At 37.9% G+C, this 14043-nt stretch overlaps 1 protein-coding gene across 9 annotated transcripts in view; it reads left to right on the top strand.

Annotated features, from left to right (window-relative positions):
• MRTFB (myocardin related transcription factor B) overlaps positions 1-14043 on the top strand; it is a 196798-nt gene that overhangs the window by 120328 nt on the left and 62427 nt on the right. The gene's annotated exons all lie outside the window — the stretch shown is intronic.

Here is a 14043-nt window from a genome sequence, read left to right on the forward strand (position 1 = left end):
TTTTTTAAAGTTTGAGAATTATCTATCATTTAAGTCAAGTTCAAGTGTCAAGCTCCTAATAATACTATAAATTTAAAACATTTTTGTGTACTTGAAAAACTAGGAAAGTAGAGGAAAACAGAATAGGAGAAATAAAAAGATGTCACAACAGCAATGGGATTAAGGCACATAGAAAGCAAGGATTAAAAATATAAAAACAGAGTAAGGGAATCATCAACAGGAACCACAAAATACAGTTGAGACAATTACATAATGTACAGATTCTTTCCATAACAGTTCTGACCATGCTTTCGATTTATACAGGTGCAATAGTATAATGGCAAAGCAGCATAGACCCTGGAGTGAGAAATACTTGAATTCAAATCCTACATTCACCATTTACCAGGTTTGTGATCCTGGACAAGCTTACTACTCTGAGCTTTAACTTCCTCGTTTGTACAATGAGGAGCAACAATACCTAATAGTGATTTTATAAGATGCCTCGTTAATGCCAGTTTCTCATCTCTCTTCTTGCTTTTTTCATATTTCTTTTTCCTTCTATTTAAAATTTAAATTTTAAAATCCTGCATATATTTACAAAATACAAGTATTATATATCTTATTGTTTTGTTAAATTCATTGATATAAAGAGGTAGAGGTGAGAAACTTTAAAACACTCCACAGAAATAATCGGATGATAAAATTAATGTCTCTCTGTAGTTGCACTGAACTGGGTTTTGCTTTATATCTCAACAGTCTAAATATTTCTACTCATTTAATAGATTCTACTCATCTAATAGATAGGGTTGAGGCTAAAATAACGTATATAGACATTAAGGGCGATTTGCTGCCTCAAAGTTAGTGACATTGAAAGGATTAGATCTGGATTTAATTAGAATGGAAAAAATAAAAATGATAGGCACTTTCAAAATTTGGAGTCATATAAAAATAACTTGGTTCTCTTTGCAAAACTGAACTCCCAAAATTCAGTATGTCACTGATCCTGCCTGCAGATGAACAACAATGTTTAGCTCATCAGATATGTAGAATTTAAGTTTGGGACAAGCTCCTGGTTAACTTCATCTGCTTTTAAGTATTGGGTCCTGCATCGTTTACATGAATCCATGGAAGTTGATTGAGATGGCAGCAGTTGTTCAAATACTTTTGGTTAACTTTTTACTCTAAGATACCCTGGAGTCAAATTAGATCTGTGCTGTTTTGTCAAAAGAGACAAATATGTAAATGACTATTAATAATATCCCCAATAGTTTATACCTCATGTTTTAAAGGACACTGATTAAAAATATTTATCATATTTTATATCAACAGTGGTTTTCTACTCATTTTTGGAAAACTTGTTTTTGGGTTGTTTGAAAGAGCAACCTTTAGAATTTTTTTAATGTCTGAATTATAAGTTTCTGGGTAATGAAGGAGGGATAAATTTGGGTTCATTCAATTTTTTAATCACATAGACACAAGCTTGGGCTCTCATATGTCTGATATGTGTCTACTCTCAGGGCTTGGAAGGCCACTCTGCTTCTCAAGTAGTTGCTTGCTTACTTCCTTATATTGGGATGTTTTAGAATCTTGTAATTGTTGACAGTGCTAGTTGGCTGAAATTATTATGAGGGGAAAACAGCCTTTATTAGCAAACATTGTAGGATTCAAGAATTGATGGAATGCCTTAACAAGAAAATTTAGCAATACCTTTTGAAAATTTAAAAGAGGAAAAAATTCTAACTGCTGACCACCTGTGAATAGTTGTCATCACGCAGAGAATTGTTTGGATAATAAAGCATATCATCTCACAGCTTTGTTGATGCTTATATAAGCTTTTTGATAAATACCAGCCAGTGTATGTGGTTGGAAAATTTAATTATTTTCTCCTGTATGAGAGAACAGCAATAAATGTCATCAATTCCCCTGAACAAATTCAAAATAGAAAATTCTCCTTAGACTAGTTTCTTTTGTCAAAGCAGCAATAGGAAATCTCAACTTTTAACTTGTCTACAAACGGCTTCAAACATTCTCTAATTACACTCAACATACATGAGCTTTTAATTTCTGGATCTACAACTTAGAAGAGTATTACAAACCACTGTGACATGACTACTGAAGAATTGATAATTATGAATTTTCAGGAAAAAAATCAAATAAATTGAGATGATTTAATTCAGATAAATGTTTTAACCTGAGTCATTATTGAGATAAATGAATCATAATTCTAATGCTACTAGCTAGTTATGTTCCATATTTATTATAGGCAAATGGATTTTAAGAGGAAAAAATGATATTTGATATAAAGGACTCTGTAATGGTGAAAAATAAGATACTACAGAAAGAAAATTGAGTTATGTGTTGATTACTTTGACTAAAACTGCCCTAACAGACAACCCCCAATCGCAGTGTTTTAACCATTCAAAGTGCATTCCTTGCTCAAAACATAGTCCAGTGTGGGCAGGACAACTATCCTAGACAGCTGTCCTCCAAGAAGTGACCTGGGGACCTGGGCTCCTGTCATTGTGTGGTTCAACCATGAGTGTCAAGGGAGTGGGGAGGAGTTACAGACTTGGGGGGCCACATTTCCAGTTCTGCCACACACTGGCTAATAACCAAGATGAAGTACGTGAAAGCTTATGGTAGGTGGCCCAGCCAGCAATGCAGTAAATTAACATACTGTACTGGGATGTGTCTGTGGTAGCTTTGAGAAGAAAATGAACATTTGTCTGAGATATTATGAATAATCCAACCTGGAAATACATCAAGATTAAATAAATCACTTTACCAAAGCACCAGAACTTTTTTAAATGAAGGAAATTATGCATACTCTACCTGTACTGTCCACTATCCATATATGGCTGCTTAAATTTAAAATAATTAAAATGAAATAAATTGTTTTAAAAATTGAGCTCCTCAGTCACATTAGCCACATTTCAGCTACTCAGGAGCTACATGTGGCTAGTGGCTGCTGCATTGAACATTTCCATTTCTGCTCTCACAGAAAGCTCCGGACAACGCTACTCAGTGCTTTGCTCCTCTCACTCCAGCCTTGCAGGCCCTGTCTCTTAAAACCCAATTCCTGTGCCGTTTTTTAAAGAAAGGCTCTTGATCCCATCAGCTAATGATAATTTCTTCTCTCCTGTGTATTCCCAGTAACTGTATCTGTACCGTTCTATGGCATTTCACCTTATGCTCGTCTAATATAGATCTGTACTGTCTTTGCTATTAGCCCCATAATATTTCTTGGGGAAAGAATTCTTGTCTGGCCTATTTTTCCCCCTCATCCCCCAATGTCCTGCATCTCATAGACACATTATTATTATGCATAAGTATTTAAAGAATATTATACCCCTCTCTGCCTTCTTAAACAGAATATAATAATTGGAATTATCACCTTCAGATGTAATTTATAGTTCCATTATAAATTAATGGCTTACCCCAAATGTAATGCCATGGTGCCCCGAAGGCACTGTTAAGGTATGTAAGATTGTTGTCCATGTACAGAATGATTGCTGGATCATTACTAGATTACTCAAATGGTTATCTGTTGTTTGATTTTTAATCATCTGCCACTTCGGGCTGCTCTTCCTTTTCTGATTGCTGCTTCTAATCATCTTCAAAAATGAAATAAACAATTAAAATAAATGGTTAAAACGTATAGGTGTTATAAGCACATGAATTTTGCAACATCTATTTTGATTTCTTTTGGAATGTCTTCTTTATTTTCCGCCAACATTCTACTAATTGCAAGTGTTGTACAAGTGAGTTGCCAGTAAATGTTTTTTAAAAGAGTGGGGCACAGTGGCTCACACCTGTAATCCCAGCACTTTCGGGAGTCTGAGGCAGGAGGATCACTTGAGCCCAGGAGTTTAAGACCAGCCTGGGCAACATAGCAAAACTCCGACTCTACAAAAAAAAAAATTAGCCAGGTGTAGTGGCTCATGCCTGTGGGCTTACCTACTTAGAAAGCTGAGATGCAGTAATCCCTTGAACCCAAGAGTTTGAGGCTGCAGTGAGCTGTGATCACGCCACTGCACTCCAGCCTGGGCGACAGAACAAGACCTCTGTATCAAAAAGTAAATTTGAAAAGATACGAGATTCGGTTCTTATAAAACAGGAAAGAAAAAGTGAAAGATCTCTCTTCACAGATACTATTCAATATTTTTAAAAGGTACATACTATTGAGATGAAGTTATGTAATTTTTTATTAGAAATAATTTTATTTAGCAAAGTTTGAGTGCTTTCACAAAGCACAATGCCGGTTATGTTAAACTTCTGTAAGCCCCTGCATCCAGGGAGCTGATAGCCTAAACAGTGAGAAACTAAATGATAATAGAAGTTAAAACACAAACACATTCATGAGGTAACAGAAAAAATCTGTATACACTTTGGTCCAAATGAGCAAGCATTACAGACTGGGGGCTGGGCCTCTCTTGTGCTGCAGACCTGCACAGCCATCTGCCTCCCTGATGTTTCCAGTGGGCCTTTTATTCCCTCCCACCAAACATTCTTCCAGGGTTCCCCATCTCAATAAACAGCACCTCTGTCCACCCAGTGGCTCCTGCCAGGAACCTAGTTGGGAGCAATTCTTGACACCTTCCTTGACCTCCTCAGAACCTGTCACCAAGTCCTGCCGCCAAAGCTGCCAATTCTACCTCAGAAATATTTCATCTGTCCACAGCACTGTATCACCACGGCCAACAGCCCTGTCCAGGTCCCCTTTACTCAGATCACATATTTATGGGCATCTTTACTCCAGCAGAAAGAGCGCAGCCTCGCTGGCTTTCCCTCCCCCTACACACGTTCTGGCCCCTTTCATTCCTTCGTCCTCCACCAATGTCAGGAGTGATCATCGTATTACAATGGTCATAATACAATGGTTGGAGCATCACTGCACTCCAACCTGGGCAAGAGTGAGACCCTGTCTCAAAAAAAAAAGAATGATCATGTAGTCCTATTCCGTTGTGTCACTGGCTCACATCTTGTAATTGATTTCCATTGTACTTGGGATAAAATAAAAAATTCGTGGGGTAAAAGACCCTGCCTATGTTTCCAGAAGCTGCTGGACTCCCTCTCCCTCATTTCTCTTCTCTCTAGAATGCCTCCCCTCCCCAGCCCCTGGCCTGAGCACTTGCAGCTCACCCTTTCAGTTTCACTTCAGATGTTGCCTTCTCACAGACGCCCTTCAGTACCACTGCTCCCTCCTCAAACTGACTGAGATCCTTGTAGTCTTTGTATGTATCTATCACTATTTTATTCAATATCCCTCTCCCCCTCTAGACTGTAAGATCTATGAGGATGGCGCTAAGTCTATTTTGTTCACCACTGTGCTTGCACCTGCCGGCCCATGACATCTGCTGCTCACTTGGTAAATACTGTTTCACAGGAGGATGTTTATTTCCTGGGATAGAATAATCAGGAAAGTGTTCCTAGGGCTGCTGTGGTTATCCTGATTCCATCACCTAAAGGAAAAAAGCACATCAAAATTACTATTAAAACCGTTTTAAAACCTACATTCAGCATCAGGATAGGCCTTGATTACTATTTCATCATATCAGTCTCACCTCATTAAGGTGATACAGTCCCTGCTTACAGTGGTTCAACTTAGGATTTTTGACTTTATGATGGGTTTATCAAAGTATTAAATGCGTTTTGACTTACAGTTTTCGACTTAAACCCATCATAAGTGAAGGAGCATCTGTACTATCATAACACCACTCTAATTTATTAAAAATTTTCAGGAAAAAACATAGATAAGTTTGAAACATTGGGTTTTCCATTGTTTCCTAAAGATAGCTTTATCAGGGTTTTTTAGCAGGCATCAGAATGGCAAAGAGAATCTCAACATTTCTTTGTGTCTTCCCAGTTGTATTAGTCAGCTTATACTGCAGTTACAAAATACCATGGACTACACGGCTTAAACAGCAGAAGTCACTTTTCTCACAGTTCTGAGGCTAGGAAGCCTGGTAGGACCAGTTAATGGTAGTGGGTCTCTTCCTGGCTTGTAGCCTTCTTGCTGTGCATGCGCAGGGAGAGGAAGAGGGAAGGTGAGCTCTCTGGTGTCTCTTCTCATGAAGACACTAACCCTGTCAGATCAGGGTCCCAACCTCATGACCTCATTTAACTTTACCTCTGAAAAGCCGTTTTTCCAAATGCAGTCACATTGGGGGTTAGGGCTTCCATGTAGGAATTTGAGAGGGATACAGTTCGGTCTATAACACCAGTGAACTCTTACTGATGTGAGAACTTTTTCTATTGGAATGTTAAGGTACAAGATTTCTTATAAAATAGAGATAGTGTGAACAAAAGCACTGATGAGGTTAGTTGGTACAGTGGCCAAAACTTAATAGCATATTAGGAAATACTTCTTTTTGTATGCTTTGCTTTGCTTTTTTTTTTTTTTTTTTTTTTTTTTTTGAAAAATTATCTTGTGGAAAGACTAAATTTTCCTCCTTAATTCTGGCTCTGCTTCTCACTAGCTGTGTGATCTTGGATAAATGCTTAATTCCTCTATAAAACTCAGTATTGGTACCCACCATGTAGGGTTGTTATGAGGATTAGATGTGGTGATAGCTGTAAAGCTCCCAGGATGGAGTCTGACAAGCAACGAGCCCACATTAAAGCTCCGTTTGACCCACTTGGCCATCCTTTCCAGTAAGGGGCAAAGTAAAACCAATTTCTAGGCTGCTGAAGCAGGTGAATGTACACAGGCTGGCGATTTCCCAACTGAATACGATTTCTGAGGAGGTGCAAGTGTCCAGTCTCTGCATTCTAGCATGCATGATCATCTGCTAGAGTTGCCCTTTTTCTCGTTTATTTGAATCTAAACAGTAGAGCAAGGAGACTGTCTATCTTGGAGTTTAAACACCAAAAATATCCAAACATCAGAACTTTTCACCACATACTACTGACATTGAAACATGTCATGAAACATGACATTCTAATACCAAAACAGTTGACTCTTGTGCATAGCAAGGGATAATGTGGCAATCCTCCATGCTGCGCATAGCTGCTTGGTCCATCATTGTCTGGATCATCTCACACAGTTGCTATGATATTAGGATAACACACATGTTATGGCAGTTCTTAGTTTTGTCCTTATGTTTTGCTAGGCAAATTGCACGTGTGTGTGTGTATATATACACAGGTATATCTACAAATGTGTATATGTAAATATATTTGAGTGTGTGTTTGTATCAGCCCCATTCCTGAATCCACAAAATGGAAAGAAAAACCAAGATACTGAGTCTGGATCATCTGACTTCGACAGAGTAGTGTGTGCTTACTATTCTGGGAAAAATTGGAGGTAAACAACATTCCACTGTTTCCCTGTTTCGTTGTTAATTGTTCTTTTATTCAGAGGGCCCACCTTACGAATTTGTATTAAGAAACGTGAGAACATTCTATACAATGTACATTTTTCCATTATAGAGGGATTTAGAAGCAGAGCTTTAACTTATAGCACTAGCTCTACCTATAGCTGCACACTGAAATTCTAAACCATGGTGGAGTGTAGAATTTTTTATTGCCCCAAAAATAAGAAAAATAAACATTATCTTCTTTGGGAACCATATAGATAAGGAATTTAGAACTTTAAGGATAGAACCAACATGATCTTATAGGTTAAAAATGAATTGTTTGAAAAATCAAGTATTGTTTTAACCTCTGCATTGTTGGTGATCAGACAATTAAGTGGATGATTTTGCTTTTGAAGTGCCTGTTATTCGTGTTATACTTAACATTTATCCTACTGTGGACTTTGTTTCTACTACTTTTTAGCCAAATGAGATTTTTAAATGCAAATATTTGTAATATCTTTATGTATATCTGTCGCAGGCTAATGTTATCTCTGCCATTCTGTACCAGGCCCCTGGCTTGACATCATACTGTCATATCACGAGAAGCATACTTTAAATTCATTCCAACTTTTGACAAAAAGGAGAAAGGAATTTGTGTGAAGGTATGATGAGTTTAAAGAAACATGCCCCATTTTTAGCAGTCTGTTTCCATGGCAACAGAAGCAGCAGCCAACCAGAGAGTTATCAAAGCTCCTGTAAATTTCCAAAGCTGAGTGTTGAAACATTGTCTTCCTGACCTCATGCTGCAGATTATTGTAGGAAACTTGAAGTGTATTAGTCTGGAATAATGGCGGTCCTATTAGCATTTTAGTTTTTACTTTAATTTTGCTCTTTAATTTCTAAGGGAAGATAGATGCTACATTCTAGATTGTGGGACTTCCTTACAGGCAAGGGATGGTGGTTTAGAATTCCCAGGTCTATACCACCTGCCACTTACCCTCCTTTTCCAATTCTGTGTACTTAATAAGAATGCAGTAGACTTTCTTATGTTGAAATCAAAGGCAGTATTACCACTTGGTCTAGAGCCTAACTTTTTTCAAACACTAATTTGAATAGTTTTTCAGTTAACTTGATGTTGTTGCTCCCTTTGTCATCCGAAAATAGTCATAATATCAAAATTCCTGATGAAAATGCTGTTTGCTCTTTGTAGTGTCTGGGGTTGATATTTATGTGCACACTGTGGAGCTCTGCTTTTGTTTCAGACAGGAAGTGCTGGTGGAAGTTTGCTTACTCAGTGCAGCTAGCACAGCTTTTACAGAACAAACCACCATTTTATTTCTGGCCTGTTTGCATTCCACTTTTTTAAATTCTTTGAAGAAGCACCTATTTTATAATTGGCAAATTAGCACCCTTGAAATATAACCCAAAATTTGTGATATTCAGTTACTACTTTTTATCATCCATGAGAGTAGGTTAGTGCTTTCTCTTCTTTTTGTTTTTTTCTTTCTTTTTTTTTTTTTTTTTTTGAGATGGAGTCTCACTCTGTTGCCTAGACTAGAGTGCAGTGCCGTGATCTCGGCTCACTACAACCTCCGCCTCCTGGATTCAAGCGATCCACACCCCACCTCCACCTCAGCATCCCAAGTAGCTGGGATTACAAGCATGCGCCACCACGCCTGGCTGATTTTTGTATTTTTAATAGCGGTTTCACCATATTGGCCAGACTGGTCTCAAACTCCTGACCTCAAGTGATCCACCTGCCTCAGCCTCCCAAAGTGCTGGGATTGTAGGCGTGAGCCATTGTGCCCGGCCAGTGCTTTCTCTTCTTTAATGCAGCTTGAATTTCGCATTAATTCTAAGTGCAGCTTGAATTTCACGTTAATTCTAAGTGGAGAAATCTACCACTTTTTCATGCCCTTCTTTACTTTTTTGCTCATAGCCTCTCCTTTTTAGTCTTTTACCCTTCAGAACAACATAATTACATTTTGTCTTCGTTCCTACCATCATCAGCAATTCAAAAGTAACCCCAAACTCCAGATCCCCACAGTGAAGTCAAACAGTGTTGGTTTTGCCCCCATGATAATCACTTGCCCATAGAAAATTATTTTGGTAGTTTATTCTTAAATGTGATACTGTATTCTGTTTTCTTAGAAAGTAGCAACTCAGTTATATGCTCTAAGTATACCATGCAAACTTGAGTAAAACAGGTTTATTAAAACTTATATATATGGTAAGCATTGTGGAAGGTGCTAGAAATGTAAGGATGAGGTCTAGTAGGACAAATAGAGGCAAAATATAGATATCTAGAGTGCAGTGTGATGGGGAATATATAATGTAGTTATTGTAGTTACCAAATTGTTAAAAGATGAAATCATTATCAGTGGTTAATGGAATTATGGTGGTGAGAGGACCCAGCCAGGCGTGGGTAGGAAATAAGAGATGTGATTATTGAGAAATTAGTTCCATAATGTCTGTTCTGCTGTTTCTTTTTTTTAATTGTTGAAGTGAAATTCACATAACATAAAATTAGCGATTAAGCAGTTGCTCTCATGCTCCCTTCCCCCCAATCCCTGGCAACCACCAATCTGCACTCTGTCTCTGAATTTACCAATTCTGGATATTTCATGTAAATGGGGACTCATACAATATGTGAGCTTTTATATCTGGCTTTTTTTCCTTGTAATGTTTTTCAGTTTCATCCACATTGTAGTATGAGTATTTAATTTCTTTTTATAACTGAATAATATTCCATTGTATGGATATGCCACAATTTGTTTATCCATTTATCTGTTGATGACATTTGGGCAGTTTCTGCCTCTTGGCTATTGTGAATAGAGTTGCTATGGACATGTGTGTACATGTACTTGTTTGAATACTTGTTTCCAATTCTTATTTCACCTAGGAGTAGAATTGCTGGGCTGCAATTGTTATAAACTCAAATTATATTCAATTTAGAAAAGAACTTCTTTAGGAAAGACTTTAGAAAGAACTGCTAGATGTTCTAATTATATACCTTGTGGTATTTTCCTCTGATAAAAATGATACCATTTAGAACCAGTGAATAACTTGCTGAGCAGTTTCCTGATTTCTCCCCCCCTGGCTGTTGCCTTTACTAGTTGGAGCATTCGGTAATGCATAACCATGTTTCTCTTTTTGACTTTCTCTTCACAGTCTACCATGATTATTCCAAACCTCCTTCACTGGCCTCAAAATTAACTTTCCCTTTGCCCATCTCACTTGGAACAGATGACCTTTCTTTCAACTTCTCTGAAAAGTTAAAAGCCATCATCTGGGAACTCCCTAGATGTCCCAGACCAAAGCTATAAAGCTTCCTGCAGCAGTAGCCAATCCTCATTGCCCTCCTCTTATGATAGAGGAAGTGTCTCTTAATAAAGGATGTCTTTGTACATCTGTCCCCTTCCTGCTGCCTTCAAGAAACCTGCTATCTCTTACACTCTTGTTCATTCTCTCATTTGTATTCATTCTCATTTCTTTCTTCTCCCCTTCCCTCTCTCTTGCTTTTCATCAATTATAAACTTGCTCAAGTATTTTCCAACTTAGTGTCACACCCTCAAGTTTTCACTTTCTCCCTTGCTCTTCCTGGGCATCATCTTGAAAGCATGCTTATACTTGGTGCACTCACACTCTTGCCTCTCGTTCACCCCTGACCTCCTCCAGCCTAACTTACATCCGTCACTTCACAAAAGTAGCTCCTCCAGGGATTAAAACAGCAGCATTTGACACACTTGATCATGCCTCCTTTAAAGATTCACACACACCCTCCTGGTTCCTCCACCTTTTTAGGCAGCTTCCTCTGCCTTCCTCTTTGTTGGATCTTCCTTCCCTATCTGACCTGTAACTGGCTTCTATTTGTTGGCTTTCTTAAGTGCTCAGCCCCGGGCTTTCTTTTCCTCTCTATTTATATTCTCTGCCTCTGCAAACTCCTGTGGCTTCAAACACTACATAAGCAACAACTTTCAAATTCCAGTCTCTGCCAAGACCTTCTGAAATCCAGACCCATGTAGCCAACTGCCATTTTGACATCTCCACTTGCTATTCAAACATGCCCAAGACTGCGCTTCCTAATAGCCAGCATGCATTCCTTACCTCAGTAAGTGGTCTACCCAGGTGCTTAAGCCTGAAACCCAGGGTCATCTTTGTGACCTCCTCCTCCTTCAAACCCACTATCCACTCCCTTACCATCCACTGTTGATTTTATTCTAAATGTATCTCAAATCTATTCTTTACATCTCTCAGCCATGATGGAGTTGAAGAAAAAAATAAGTCCTGTGCTCGAAGTTTCTATCCTGGAACATCGGAAAATTCTGTGAAATTTAGAAATAAATGTTTGGTTTCAAGAGAAAGTTTACCCTGAGCTTTTGACAACCACAGTAAATATTTCCCACTGAGTCAGAAACCCAGCCCCATCGTCCTCACTAATTGTTTTTATATCTTAGTTCTTCACTGCTTATTAGTTATTTATATTATTTGACATAATATCACCAGTACCCTTAGGTGAGAGGAGGTAATCTTTGCTTCCGAATTTAAATTTACCTTAAAACTTAATGTTATACATTGTGGGGAAGGGGAAAAATAAAAAGGTACTATCTTGTAGATGGACTACAGATTGGCACAACCATTTGGAAGACAAAGTGACCCTATCAAAATTTTAAGTGTGTGTTCCATCATTAGAAATTTAATGTATAGGTATATCATCAAAGGATGCCCCCACAATGATGAGGATATTCATTATACCATTATTTGTAATAGCAAAAAATCTGGTACCTTAAGTATATAAATAATACATCCATATGTTAGATACAGCCTTTAAGAAAGAGCTGGATTCCATGATAGTCTTTAAGCAAATTACCAAACTATATAAATAGTATTATCTGACACATACACTTCCTTTGCACATTTTATATATAACATTGGTGGACAATTCACAAAACATCTTCTGGAGCCATAGAAATCTAACAGCGGTTACCTCTGGGGAGAAGGACTGGAGGTCTGAAGTAGGATGCATTAACTTTCACTTTGCTTTTTAAAATCTCTTTTATGTGCATATATACTTTATTTTAACAAATAAAAGTAAAACATATTATAAAACAGGGATTCTTAAATGAAGATACCAGCAGTACACATCGTGTTCTGTTTGAGTCCCGGGCTCAGAAGGAGACCCTTCATCATTTGACTTTCTCCCCTTTGACTGCAAAATAAACTATTCACAACAGAGAACTATAAGTGTGTGGATCTTTGTGGAACTAAAATTTTTTAAGCCTTATGGTTTTATATTTGGAGAAAAAAGTATTATTTTCACCAAGTGTCTAATGTAACAGTAGTGGTAATAATTAGTAATAGCCACCACCATTTTAAACATTTATTTTTAAGAGAAAGGAAAAGTAGTTCATCAGTCTTTTGCCCTTTCAGTATAATTGTTTTCAAGTCCTTAGCTGATTAAACAAGTGCAATTCTACATTTGGCCACTACACTATCTGATGAAACACTGAAACAACTATTGAATGGAATCCAATTAATCCCTCCTGTATCCAAGCTCAAAAGATAATATGAGGAAGTTGGCTTTTCTAAACTGTCTTATTTTTACAGGATCAGGCCTTCACTTAATACTGTTTAAACAATGCATAATAAATGTTTGCCAAAGTCCAACCACTGCATTCTCTTAACTACCCTGACATCTGTTTGAAAAATAAACAACTGAAACTAGAATCTGTTTATTACCTAGTACTGACTTCAGAGTCAATACATAGTCAATTCTAGAGTATTCTTTAGTTTTCCATCTTCAGAGATGGTTCTTCTAACCCTCACTTGACTGCTCAGGTGTTTTTTTTTTTTTTTTTTTTTTTTTTTCCACTCCTCATGATCCTGAAGTTTGTTCTGTCCATTGTCCTGTAATAAAGTAATATACGTTGGAGCTTCTCTCTAACTCACAGATAGTGGCTCATCACCTCTCCCCTCTCCCCTTTCCCACCCTCCTTCATACCCCATAACTGAAATCCAGCTATTCATAAAGAATTTCCAAGACCATGGCTGCCTGCCATTATGCTTCCCAGAAAGTGTCATTTCTGCTTTGTTTTGGTAACATGCAGTCCTCGATGTCCCACTGAAAACTCAGGGCCAGAGCCATGCTTTGCTTCGGCTTGCTCAACTCAAACTAAGCTGCTCTTTGTTATTAATATGCTGCATACAATGTGTTGTTTCCTTTAAGGGGAAAAGACACTTTAATTACATCATATTAAGAAAACATTTCATACTTTGGGAGGCCAAGGCGTATGGAACACTTGAGGCCAGGAGTTTGAGACCAGCCTGGTCAACATAGCAAAACCCCGTCTACTAAAAATACAACAAATTAGCTGGGCATGGTGGTACACACCTGTAATCCCAGCTACTCAGGAAGCTGAGGCACAAGAATCACTTGAACCCGGGAGGCAGAGGTTGCAGTGAGTCAAGATCTCACCACTGCACTCCAGCCTGGGCGACAGAGGAAGACTCTGTTTCAAAAAAAAAAAAAAAAAATTCAACATTCTACTTATGGAATCAAAAGACATATCTTGGTTCAAAAGCATGTGAAATTTTTGAATTAGGTTTATAAGTATCAGAAGAAGTTATTGTATTTTAAAGATTTTGTTTTGTGTGTGTGTTTGTTTGAGACAGAGTTCTTGCTCTGTTGCCCAGGCTTGAGTGCAGTGGTACAATCATAGCTCACTGTGTAGCCTCGAACTCCTGGGCTCAAGTGATCCTCCTACCT

Source organism: Chlorocebus sabaeus, chromosome 5 (genome assembly GCF_047675955.1).
Source record: "Chlorocebus sabaeus isolate Y175 chromosome 5, mChlSab1.0.hap1, whole genome shotgun sequence".
Lineage (NCBI taxonomy): Eukaryota > Metazoa > Chordata > Mammalia > Primates > Cercopithecidae > Chlorocebus > Chlorocebus sabaeus.